The 14,067-nt window shown below is 39.6% G+C and overlaps 1 protein-coding gene across 1 annotated transcript in view; it reads right to left on the reverse strand.

Annotated features, from left to right (window-relative positions):
- RORA (RAR related orphan receptor A) overlaps positions 1–14,067 on the reverse strand; it is a 711,502-nt gene that overhangs the window by 99,014 nt on the left and 598,421 nt on the right. The window lies entirely within an intron of this gene.

Genomic DNA, 14,067 nt, shown 5'->3' on the forward strand with positions numbered 1-14,067 from the left:
TGTGACCGGCTGACATCACGGCCGCCGCTCTGTTTACACCGCGCCCCTCCGCTTCCTCCCCGGGCGGGAGGCGGGAGGCGGGAGGCGGGAGGCGGGAGGCGGGAGGCGGGAGGCGGGAGGCGGGCGCGCCCCGGCGCCGCGCCCCGCCCCGCCCCCGCGGGCAGGTGAGCAGCGGCGGCGGCCGGGCGGGCGGGCGCGCCCCAGCCCTGCGCTGCCCTGCCGCGCCCCCCGCCCGCGCCCAGGCCCGCAGCCTTCTCCTCGCCCCGCGGGGCACCTGTGGGCGCCGGGGTGCTCTACGCGCGCAGGGCCCCTGAGCGCACGCCGCGGGGCAGGGGCGCGCCAGCCCACCCCGCTCTCCCGCTGTCCCGCTCTCCCGCTTCCTTCCCCGAGCTGCCGGGGCGTCGAATACTCCAGCTCGTCGGTGGAAAAGAGGGGCCTGGCCCGGGGGTGGGGTGGGGGGACCGCGGTCACCCTCCTTTCCCAGAGCGCCCCGGCGCCCAGTTGGGGAGGTAGGGTCCCCTGCGGGGCCGTGGAGGTCGCCGTCGCCCGGACCTTCCCGGGGGGCGCGGTGTCCCCTAAGTCTATCCCCGGGGGACTCGGCCTGGGCAGGGGGACTCCGCGCACACGGATGCTGGTCCTCTCCATCACACCGGCTTCCCCTCTCCCCTTCCTTCCCGCAGGAACACTGTCACCTGGAAGGAGAGCAGAAAACTAACGCTCCGTGAATCACCTCAACGACAATCCAATCGCCAGCTGATTTGAGCCACCAAATTCCCAGGCTCTTCCGCATCCATCACTCTCTCCAGAGAACCCATCTACAGGTGGGAAAGATTCTGGTTTTCACACTCAAGAACGTCGTGGCACCTTGGGCAGGAAAACATAAATACCTCTCAAAGGCAGACTTTGTGAATTTTAAGATTGAAACTTAATTCCCTCTGGACTTCGAAGCTAAATCCCTTTTTTCCCTGGCCTATGGGAACTTAAATGTTGACAGTATTATCAGACGAATCTCTTCAGGACGAATTTCAGATGCTTCATACCCAGAGTTTGCATTATTTAAGATTTTTGCCAGGATGTCCACAACATTGACTATAATGGCACAAAAATCTCAAAAGCCCAGTTTGCATACCTGCTACTGTTCCTTCACACAGCTTCAGTTCCGCTTTCTTTTCTGATGGTCTGTATTTCCATTTACAACTTAAAATATTAGTTGTTAGCTGATGCCTTCATGCTGATTAAATAAGGAGAGTCTTAGCATTTTTTCCCCCATATAACTGAGTTGTCCTGGCCCCTGAGTTGGGCTATGATTTAAAAACGCAGGCAGACAATCAGCTCTGTAGAAAATTAGGATTCATATACTCCCCCACCTTCCCCAGCCGCCTTTTCAAGGCAAAATTTACACAGTCCTGACTTAGAAGGTAAAAAAAATTCATCCTAATTTAAATCAATCCCTAGCTTAATAAGAGTTTGATTTCAGCTAAAGCCATCCTAACAGAGTTTTTCCTTTAGATTTTTTTCAAATAAAACCACAAAAACAAGAAATTATGAAAGTGGGAAGCCAAGACCTACCCATGTTAATTCAGCTGTCCAGCCATAGCAAAATGGACAAGAGTTTCAAATGAATCAACCATACCCACTGTGATGTTTACAATTATGAAATTAAATCACACCACCTTCCCATGATGCAACTGTATCTCCCAATGAGGCAACGCCCCTCAGTTACATTGACACCATCCTTCATGTTTGATTCTTGATTTCCCTTGTCCTAAGCACTTCATGACAAGGAAGAGCAAAGCCAAGCTATCCAGTAGGTAGGTCCGAGGTCCAACTTTATTTCCTTTGTACCACTGAGGGATGGAAAGATGTCAGGGACTGCATGTTAATAGGTTATGTTCTTCATACTCATTGCAAATGAATCCAGATAACACAATCCTTGAAAAATCACAATGTTACTTTAAAACAGTATCCCGTTTGAGAAAACAATGCTTTGAAAATGACCAAATCCATTAGCTCTAGCCTGCCTGTCAGACATCTGACTCCAAGGTAAATAGTCTTACATTACTAGTAATCGGTATTTATTTCCAGACCATTTCAAATGAAATCGGTAATCGGGAATGACATGTAACGTGACATGTGTGCTCCTGCAATTACAAGTAGTAGAATCAGTCATCCTATAGATAATGTCCCCAATAGAAATGTAATCTCATAATACTTATTTGAAATATTTACACATTTATTCAACAAAGACATTTCCAGGATAATGTAATACTGACCTTAGCCCTTGGAAATGTATTTCATTCTGGTTCTACAAATAATGAGCGACCGAATTTCAGATATTAAGTCTTAACCTTCCTGTGTGGCTAGATGCTATTTGTAATACATGCCTCTATTAAATGTCTTCAGCTTTTAACCCAGGGTATAATATTGTTCTTTATATTAACACAAAGCTCTTATGAAACTTTGAAAGTAAAAATGAGGGGCTGCTTTAAAAAAAAAAAAACAAACCAAACCAAACAACCTTGAAATACAAACTTTCTATGGAATTATAAATCCTGCACCAAATAAACCAGTCAGGAATGAAAGGATCCATATCCCCCATCCAATACTACCAAATTTGAGCCATAAATGATGCACATCTCAGTGCAAACCTTTACCAACTATATATTTACATGTAGGAATAATTATTAACATGTAGGAAATGTTTATGGAGTACCTACTATAGGGGAAAACAGTGTTAAGCAATATATTCTTTCCATTAATTTTTTTTTTACCAAGTGTTCTGAAAAGAAAATAGAAAAAGAATATTGCTCACATAAGGATAATTAAACAGGATGGGAATTCTTTACCATGGGTAGAACTATGTTATACATTACTTTTTGATTCAAATGTTTCTGTTGGCTAATCTCTGAAAAGGAAGGCACCCTGCACACTTATAAACACATGGAATTGAATTCAGTGTTCTTTAGAGAAGGTAACAGCCCCACATGGGGTCCCTATATACTGGGTTTCACATTTGATCTGTCACTTAGCAAGAAAGTGGAGAGACACTTCTGATGCCAGGTTGTTCCCAAATGTCTATGAGGAAAGCTTGCTGTATTTCTACAGGATATCTAGACTGGCATGTAATCAGAAAATTGGTGCCAATCTTCCCACTTTCAGAGATTAAGGAAATGATACTTTATGAGGGTATATTCGGTTTTCCACCAAATGGGGTGGAAATGGTGGAAATATACCACCAAATGGGGTGTACCACCCTGAATCACACTACAGTGCTGCTATTGGGGAGAATGGCAAACCAATGGATTAACAGATTTATCCTGAGTGGGCAAGGAGCTCCTAGCACAAAGATGATTTTGAAGTTTGCTGCTGCTGCACATGAGAGAGCATTTTGGCTCTGTGTCTCACCCAGGCCCTGATTTTCCCTCTCTAGTGTGGCAGCTTGCTAATTCAATTAATTTCTTTCTAGCTGAACAAGAAAGGGATCAGTGAAAGGTTAATGTGGTCCTAGGCAGCTTGATTCAACTGAATTCTTAGCCACCACTGCACTGTGATCTGTAGGACTTGGGCCATTCTGACTGACATAGAGCCAGAGAAGCAGGTCTCCTATAGACCAGATAGAGTCAGACCCAGAGAGTTCTAACTAAGATTGCTTGGAAAGCCACAGAGAAGGCACAAACTTACCTATAATACTTCACAGACTTGCTTAGTTTTTCTGGAAAGAGCCAGTGCCTCATAAAGGAGCATTTATAAAATGGAATAATATTGGTGAGATCTGGAAACCAGGGGTGACAGAGAGGCCCCCCTTATTTATGAGTGGAAGGGGGAGAGGATGAACAGATTAATATAGCTTGCTTGCCACTCATAATTTTATTTTATTTTAAATTTTATTTATTTATTCATTCATGAGAGACACAGAGAGAGAGGCAGAGACACAGGCAGAGAGAAAAGCAGAGTCCATGCAGGGAGCCCGGTGTGGGATTCGATCCTGGGACTCCAGGATCATGCCCTGGGCCAAAGGCAGGCGCTAAACTGCTGAGCCACCCAGGTGTCCCACTACTCATGATTTTAAAACAAATATAGATGTAGATGTAAATGTACATGTGTATACATATACATAGCCCATGAAATATGGTGAAATACACTGTTCTTTGGTGGCAAGAGACATCTTCAATTTTATACACTCATTCATACACACACACACACACACACACACACACACATACAGACACATTTCACATTATCAAGCACATTCACTGAATGCGTATTGTATTCCTGGTATTGTCCTAGAGAATCAAACGAGAACAACCTCACTAATCAGTTGACTTTGGCTCTGAAAACTATAGAGAAGTCAGCTCCCTGAGTCATCTGAGCAACCCTAAAGGAAGGCAGTGTCTGGTTGTCCATTGAAAAGATGTTTACACAGCACTCTGCCCCTCACAGTTGACAGACGGCTCCAAATCATTAGTGTGACTATTAGTGTAATGGGATGTTGGAGGCGAAAGATTTGGCTGGATTGAGACAATCGTGAAGGGATTCTGAGATTTCTGGAACCACATATTTCTCATATATCTATTGGGAAATTCAAGAACTGGAAGATGTTTTGTAACGATCACAATGAGGGGAAGGGTGAAGTTCACAGGCATACAGATGTGAGCAACCTCCACACAATAGGTAGGTAGCAGGTGCCTCACTACACACACACACACACACACACACCTGCCAAGGCAGCAAGGAAGGAGATGCACAACAGAGGCCAGAAGGACCTCCGCCCCTTGTGTTCCCGTGGGGTATGCTCACCCCACTTCCCGCAGATGGCACAGAACAGGCCATTCGGGAAATAATATTTTAGTCAAAGGAACATGAATGATAGAAGCAAACTCAGAACCTGGAGCTTGGGTTCACACTTAATTTGCCACCTTGGGCAAGTCATTCCACCTTCGGGTCTCTCATCTGTGAAGTGAAAGAATGGGAACAGAGCTTGAAGGACTCCTGCAACTCACATACTCCACAACTACTTGCAGGATCTCGTCTTATCCACTTCTTAGGAACAGCATCCCTTTCTCTCTGCTGCACTACATCGACTTACCTCTCCAAGGGGCCTTCACTGTGTCATCAAACTCTGGTATGGCCGAATGAGCTCTCACATCAGACAAAACTAGGTCCCGAACCAACCTTTATCCCACTCACTAGCTGAGTTATTTGAATAAACCTATGTTTCCTCTTATGTGAAATAAGGCAAATATAACCTTGAAGGGCTACTGGGAGGATCAAACACTTTAAAGAAAGGATAGAGTGACAACATCTTTGGAGGGCTTATGAGTGGAAATACCATCACTGTCCCCACCAGCCCCTACATTGTGGTACACACTGAGCCTGTGGTTGGCATAAATTTTTGACCTTAATAAAGACGTGCTGAAGTGACTATTAGAATGTACTTTTGCTAAGCTTTTTACACTTTTGAATCCATGTGTCTCTGTGTGTATTTGTATGTATTAAACCAGCATTTATTAAGTACCTAAGTATTGGGAATACAAAGATAAATACAAATTAAATTACCCCTTGGTCTAAGGGGCCTCATGGTCTCACCTTCTTATGTCTCATCTCCTGTAAAAGCAGAAGCTCCCATCCAATGAAGCATGTAAACATCTGTGTGTTATAATTTAAAGAATGTGTGCCAGGACATTGAGAGGGAAGGAAAAAGATTAAGATGTCAGACCTTCCCTCAAGGAGCTTGTCCTCTAGCAGGCAAATGAATGCCATACCTACGATGTAAAGCAGAATAAGTGTTCCAGAAATAAGGTGCTATGCAAGCCAAGAGTACGAGGGGCAACTTTGTACAGGGTTCATCTTAAATTTGATGAGAAGAAGGACTTCATGGAGGAGCTACCATTTGATCTAAACATTGAAAGACAAATAGAATCTAGTGGATAGGAAAAAGAATAAAGAACATCATAACAGGAGGGCAGAACATGGATGAAAGTACAGAGAAAGAAAATGCATTTCTTACTTTACAAAACTAGTAGTGAAGATTCCTAGCAACAGAAAGTACATAAAGACAAGGAGTAGAGAAAGCTCAAAATGTAGGTTGTTACTATTTCTTCTGCTTTTCCTCAAAGTGCCTAGCTCAGACCTTTGCAAAATATATACACTCAAAGAATGAGTTTTGAAAACATAATTGAGGGCAGAAGAAGAGAATTGTGCTTTAGAAAATAAATCTCTTTGCTGCTCACCCATTTCATAGTCTCATTGTAAGGATTAATAGTTGGTTTGATAGTCATAAAGTTAAATTACACTTAATAAAACACGTAGAGCAAAAGAGTTCCACATCACAGCACACAGAGGAAGAATAAAACTGGAAATGGGTATTACTTCATCAGAGTGAAAGCTAAGCAGGGCATTTCAGGATGAACAAGATAAATTGAATGTTATTTGATTTTGTATCTCACCCATTTAAGTTCTGAAAATTATCTGCGACAGTTCTAATATAGATGCTTTGTATACAGGCCATATTTTATTTTTTAAGAAGTATCTTAAAAATATATTTTCAAATAATGGAGAGAAGATAAGCAGTTACAGATGGTTCCCTCTATTTTTGTCATGCATGATCAAGGGCTGCAGAGTACGTGGGCTTCATTGGGAAATCCGAGTCTCGCAGCTAGGAGCGTTCCAGGAGCAAATGCTGGCATTATTTTGCTTTCGCAGAGAAAATATGTTGCTGTTCAGTCAAGCAGAGTAATCAATTATTCTGCATTATGAAATACTCATTTTATAACTATTGACATTTCAGACAGTTGTGCCACATGTCAATAGTGGTTCTGATGCTCACATTTAAGCTCCAGCTTATAGGATGGGATTCATTTGGCTGACAGCGTTTGATCAGAAAAGTCTCTGCTCTCAGGAGTACACCTATTATTTATGTCCAGTCCTGCACTGGGGAAGTATGCTTTGAACACTGAAACAAGAAGAGATTTGGGTTTGTTCTTCTGTTTTAATAAAAAATGTGAAAATTCTTCTATGTTCGATTCACATTTAAAAAAACCTCAGTGCTCTTCTCTTCCATTTTGTAAGATGGAGGTAGATTAAATTAGGCATTCAAATCAGAAGACTCTAAAATCGACATTAGATTTTGAGTATCCAGTTAAGCCTTATGTCCCCAAAGATGACTTTCCAAAATCAAAAGGGCTTTCTGATAATTATACAACTTGCTTCTTTTACCTCTCTTATTGGGTTAATGATTCCTTGGGACTTACTCTGTCACAGGCACTTATTTGATGCTCTTTTTAACACTTAATTCACCCCAAACTCCCTTTTTACAGATGAGGAAACTGGAGCATAGAGAAATTAAGTAACTTGCCAGGAACAAAAGGCTAATAAACTAAGTAACTTGCCAGGAACAAAAAGCAACCTTAAGAACAACCTTTGTAAGCCGATTCTAGGGTATGCACTCTGAACCATTATGTTATGACTCTCAAAATTTTTTAAAAAATTTTCCTTGAATTGAGCATTACTCAGTATTTTGAAAGCAGCAAGCTGACTTCTTCAGGAATCAAAAATTACCACTCTAGTAAATTTTAGGCATGTGTGCAAGAAATTCTTTAATCCCTAGCTTCTATAATTGAGCAGGGTTAGCATGTGTCATTATGAATTATTGCACAATTTAGTAAATTATTTAATTACTTACTAATGAAGAAGCATACTATACACAGTGGTAATTATCTTGTTTGAAAACAATGTTGCCATTTGTATATTTAAGAAACACTTGCTACACATTAACTCTTAAGGGGAATTCTTTCTTGTTTTGGATTAATTAAACAACTCCAAATATTGGTAATGGAATGTTCAATAGGGCTGCAAGGAAACTAAAAAGTACAAGAGCCAACACTGCACTTTTAAGAGACTTCAAACAAAAGAAAAGATCTGTTAAAAACAAAAAAAAGAGGTAATTTTGTATTTCACCTTATTTTACTTAAAAAGCATAAGATAGAGATATTTGCTGGTTTCACTTTTCTAAATCATATCATTGCTACTCTTCATGGTTTTTGCAACACATATTGTATAGCATTTCTTTCACCTATTTAATCACCTAACAAATGGCCTTGATAGTATAATAATCTTAAGCACACTTAATTTTCAATAAATTTGAATACATTTTTGTCCACATTTATTGACTATAGTCATGCATGACCCTTTTATTTATAGAAAGACATAGTACATATACGGTCTTCAGATATTTTGAGAACACATCTTAAATCTAGATAAAAGTAATTTTTAAAATGTCATAATACAAGAAAGAGTGACTTGTTTAAGTGATGGTACACATTATTTATTTATTTTTTTAATGGTACACATTATTGAGAAGCTACTGATATATATTATTCGATTTGTTGTAAAGTCTTAAGTACAATAATAGCTTCAGAAACCCCAACTTGCTCATTCTTCCAAAGGCTAGGTACATATTGTATGGTGAAGGTGACTTTTATAAGCTAGAATGTAATGGTGACTTGATTTACATCTTTGATCCTTGAAATACAATGGAGGGAATGTGGCAAAGCCATTATAAACAAGGAAGAGTGAAATAGAGAAATACCAGAATTGGAAGACACTCAAAGAGGTCAGGGGGTAGGTCTTCCTACTGCCAAGGATGTGAGCAGATAAGCCATTTATGTCTCACAGTTGCCTGCCATTAAATAATCACATATAAGCAAGACAAGTGATATTATCATGTTTTTTCTATTGTCTTATTTTCTTCTCTATTATTCTAAGGTCAAAATGCCATCTAACTGAGTAATTCAAATCATACAAAAGCTTTGCCATAGTATGAATACTACATATATTAGAACTATAGCCTAGATTGCAGGTTTCACTGTCAAACACTCAGTAAGAAACTGTTTCCTGTAACCAGTAAGAACTAGGTTAAATTTAAGCACTAAAAAACAAGAGAAAAGAAAAAAATATTAAAGATTTTATTTATTTATTCATGAGAGAGAGAGAGAGAGAGAGAGGCAGAGACACAGGCAGAGAGAGAAGCAGGCTCTTTGCAAGGAGCCCGATGCAGGACTTGATCCCGGATCCCGGGATCACGCCCTGGGCCAAAGGCAGACGCTCAACCGCTGAGCCACCCAGGCATCCCAGAAAATATTTTTTTATATGTTCATAGCATCCACTGCTCAATTCATAGTGTAACATGAATTACACGGTGTTTATTTTATAAAACAGTGTTTTATCAACTAGAACTATAGCAAAACACATGGAGTACTCTGTTTTAATGGCATTTTCTTTCTTTTTTCCTCTTCATTGAAATACAATTAACATACAGTGGTATGTTAGTTTCAGGTGTACAACATAATGATTTAAGAATTCTATATAGTACTCAGGGCTCACCATGGTAAGTGTAGTCACCATCTGCCACCAAACAAAGTTTTTACCATCTTATTGACTACATTCCTTATGCTGTACAAAATAGTATTTTCTGATATTATTGCGGCAAACTAGAAGAATTGTATTTTGATCCAAGATTCAAATCTCAGCTTTTACATCTCTTTTTAAAGTATGATTTACACAGCGTAATACACGTTCTTTTTAGCATACAGTTCTTCGAGGTTTGACAAAGGTATTAATTAAATTACCACCAACTCCATCAATATATAGAAAAGCTCCATCTCCTTTCTTCCAGGTTCCCCTGTGCTCCCCTGTAGCCAACGTATTCCCCTTCCCCAAACCCTGGCAACCACATAACTGTTTTGTATCCCTATAGTTTTGCCTCTAAATAATATCACTTAAATGGAATAATATATTATATAGCTTTTTACCTCTGGTTTCTTCTACTTGGCATGGTGCATTTCAGATACATCCCATGTTGTTGAACATATCAATAATTTGTTATTTCTATTATTCAGTAATATTTCATCCCAATTTATTCATTTCTTAACTGAAGGATAGTTAGGCTGTTTTCACTTTTTAGCATTCACAAAGTTGCTAACATTCATGTACAGATTTTTGTGTAAACATAAGTTTTTATTCCACCTGGATAAGTATCTAGGAATAGAACTGCTAGTGTGTATGGAATATAGAAGTTCAATGATAAGAAACGCCAAATGGTTTTCCAGAGTAGCTGTGCCATTTTGCATTCCTATTAGCAATGTCTGAGTTCTAGTTGTCCCGAACCCACACCAGCACTTGGTGTTGACAGATATTTATCTACATGTTGTCGGTTCTTGTTATTTGACATAGTTAGGTTTTATAAAGTCACTAGGACCACTGAAGCAGCCAATATTGAACCATTTGCCCCTAGGGGAAATATAGGGTTAGACTCCTGTGAGTCTGTGCTCATAACCTTTTTATCATCTCATCAATATATAACCTTGTTTTCTGTGTATTTGTTTAAAGATACGTTATATGAGATATACTGTTCATTTACGAACATTGAACTCACAGCCAGCATCACTGAATGACACTTATTTCACATGTATTTTCTTTGTAAGGCACATCACAGCCTTCCTGTACTTGAGAACACTAGCCAGCACTTCAGCAGTATGCTTGAGGGCCATTTTACATAGCAAGATCACTAACAAAAAGCACAAAAAATAGGAAAACGTAGCACTAAGTAAACTGTGAGAAGGACACTTATTTACAGTATGAGAGCTGAAACAAGAAGACAGAGCAGCGCCTCATCAGACCTTAGCTGGGGATGTGTCTCAGGACACTCCACCCTGTGAACAAGTCTGAAAATGGCAGCCAGTATTGATTTGGGGATTATAAACAAATTTTAGTAAGTGAGCAAATTTGCAAATACAGAATCTGCCAATAATGAGAATCAACTCTATGTATGTATGTATCTATTCATCATTTTTTGCCATCCTACAATATCAGTTTAAATGTCACTGCCTTCAGGAAGTCCTGGACAAACTGCCAGCCTCCATCAGATGAGCTTTGGGTTCCCACTGGCATTCTGTTCTTCCCTTTCTGTAAACCTGATTCTTTATACCATTTTTCTCCCTGGTAATCATTTGCTTTCTTTTACATCTTCTTTACTACAGACTCTAAGAGGCAGGGAATTCATTATCTTCTCACCTTTGTATCTCTAGTAACACTAAGGTTTAGCACAGTGCCTGGCATATATTAGAAGATGGATAAAGATTTGTTGAATAAATAAATACTTCTTTTGAAACCAGTATGTGTGGTGGAAAGAGAACTGGAATTGGAGTTGGAAAATCTTATTTCTTATCCTGGTTCTAATACCTGGTGGCTATGTGACTGGTAACAAGTTACTTAGAGTTCTTGAGCCTCGGTTTCCTTTCTGTAAATTTAGAAAAACAATACCTATTGGTTACCCCAAAGATATAGATGCAATGAAACGCCGGGACACCTGCACCCCGATGTTTATAGCAGCAATGTCCACAATAGCCAAACTGTGGAAGGAGCCTCGGAGTCCATCGAAAGATGAATGGATAAAGAAGATGTGGTCTATGTATACAATGGAATATTCCTCAGCCATTAGAAATGACAAATACCCACCATTTGCTTCGAGGTGGATGGACCTGGAGGGTATGATGCTGAGTGAAATAAGTGAATCGGAGAAGGACAAACATTATATGGTCTCATTCATTTGGGGAATATAAAAAATAGTGAAAGGGAATAAAGGGGAAAGAAGAAAAAATGAGTGGGAAATATCAGAAAAAATGAGTGGGAAATATCAGAACATGAAAGACTCCTAACTCTGGGAAACGAACTAGGGGTGGTGGAGGGGGAGGTGGGAGCGGGGTGGGGGTGACTGGGTGACGGGCACTGAGGTGGGCACTTGACGGAATGAGCACTGGGTGTTGTTCTATATGTTGGCAAATTGAACACCAATAAAAAATAAATTTATAAAGAAAAAACAATACCTATTGGGGCACCTTGGGTGGCTCAGTCGGTGAAGCATCTGACTTCAACTCAGGTCATCGTTTCAGGGTCCTGGAACTGAGCCTGGCGTTTGGCTCCCTGTTCAGTGGTGAGTCTGCTTCTCCCTCTCCCTCTGCCCCTCCACCTGCTTGTGTTCTCTCTCTCTCTCTCTCTCAAATAAATAAATAAAATCTTAAAAAAAAATCTATCTACCTTTCAAGATTTTTAAAGACCTTAAAGTTGGACAGGAAACATTAAAACCATTAGTATCTGGCACATTGGCAATGTCCGATAGTCACTGGATTGGAATGGTTTATGAGACAAACTAGGTGTTGATGAGCAACACAAAATATACCGATGAACAGTGTGAACAGTGAGTTTATTCAGCCATCTGGATAGTACCAACTCTTCATGGATTTAGTCGTATGTACTTAGGAAACCCAAATAGTTTGGAGAATTATTCACTTTAGAAGCAGATGTTTTCTCACTCTATCAATCTAACTCCACTCTTCAGGATCAAAGGTTATGTACAGCACATATTCTATGAAATGTCTTCACAAGAACTGATGATTTATCTGTTCCACTTCAAAACTATTTTCTGGATATTTGAAAGTGATTTTTCAATAACAAAATTAGAGTTTGTGTTCTCTGAAAACAAGATTTTCTCTTTCAAATATTCCTGATAAAACAAAAAATTAAATGCAATTAATAAATGCATGATGATTCCACCTGAAATATTTTCTTAAAAAGATCTATTATGTCCCTTAAGGTTTTCAGGGAATAAAAATCAATAATGTCTTTTTTTAATATTTTATTTTTAGATAATCTTTACACCCAACGTGGGGTTCAACCTCACAACCCCAAGATCTAGAGTCATGTGCTAAGCCAGCCAGGCACCCCTCAAATCAATAATTTCTATAAAATTATCACAATCCTCCTGCGTGCAACTAAGGGTAATGATACAATACAAATGGTAAAATGCAGTGGAAAATAAGCTGTATAAATAATGCAGTGGTTACATCACCGAAAATGTATACATATGATTGCCTTACAAAATTATGATGATCAGATATGATTAAGTGACACTATATAAGATTATTGGTCTTCAGTACATGCAAAACATGGTGATTCACTGACAAAGGAAGCTAATGGTAGGGAGGGAGAGATGTCACATCTGTGCATTTGATTACACAGCAGAACAGGTAGGTAAAATCAAGAATCATTATTTTATGTGAAACCTTCTTGTTTCCTAACTCACGTTTATATTAATTTTTCTTGAGACAACATTTTTTAAACACATGGATTCTTATAGGGAACCTAACAACACGTCTAAATTAAACCTAGGGTTTAAAACACCATTTGCCGACAGGCATCCTGCAAGTGTTTTCCACAGAGGCACATCACTTCCGATTATTTCCAGGCTATTTTAAATGATCTTGGACAGGGCTACTGAATGACTTGTCAGGGAACAGGAAAACATTATGACACCACTTCTCCAGATTTCTTCCCACAACATGAAATATTTGGGATCGTTCTAATGGAATCAAAGCTAGTTCAAGAACAAGTTAAGCTTCACTTTAAAGCTTTCAGTTTTAGCTGGGGGAATGCTTCTAACATATGGCAGCTGGGCTCTGACTCATAGCAACCTTCAAATTCTGGCCAAAATGTCTGTTTCCTGAGATTGTGTCTGATAAGCCTGTGCATTCCTGGTGGGGCTCAGCAGGCATTCAATAAATGCTATTGTTGGAATGAATGAATGAATTAAAGGGATTCTAATTATGAGTTACAAATTCCTCCATCAACAAAATAATCCCATAGGAAAGCTGCGATGTACTTGGAATTCATATCTATGAAGAATTCAATTTTCGGCTCCTTTACAATTTTTTTTTTATCATCTATGCTCAACTTGGTCTTTCTTGGTTTTTTTTTTAAACCAAAGTGTGAAAAGCACATAAGCATTTTCTAGAACATGAGAGACAAGTATAGTTCTTAGAAAGTTTCATTTGTATGTAGCTTGTGCATGATAATTATTTTTAAATCTCAGTTAATCATCAGATATTTTCTGGGAACAGACTGTGGGTGAGGCACCATGTGAGATATTTGAAAAAGGAAGTTAAAAAATCTTACCCTTGCTTACACACCAAAAAATAATCGTTAGGATTAGTAGAAGGTATGCAGGTTCCAGTA

The sequence above is a fragment of the Canis aureus genome, chromosome 32 (assembly GCF_053574225.1).
Source record: "Canis aureus isolate CA01 chromosome 32, VMU_Caureus_v.1.0, whole genome shotgun sequence".
Lineage (NCBI taxonomy): Eukaryota > Metazoa > Chordata > Mammalia > Carnivora > Canidae > Canis > Canis aureus.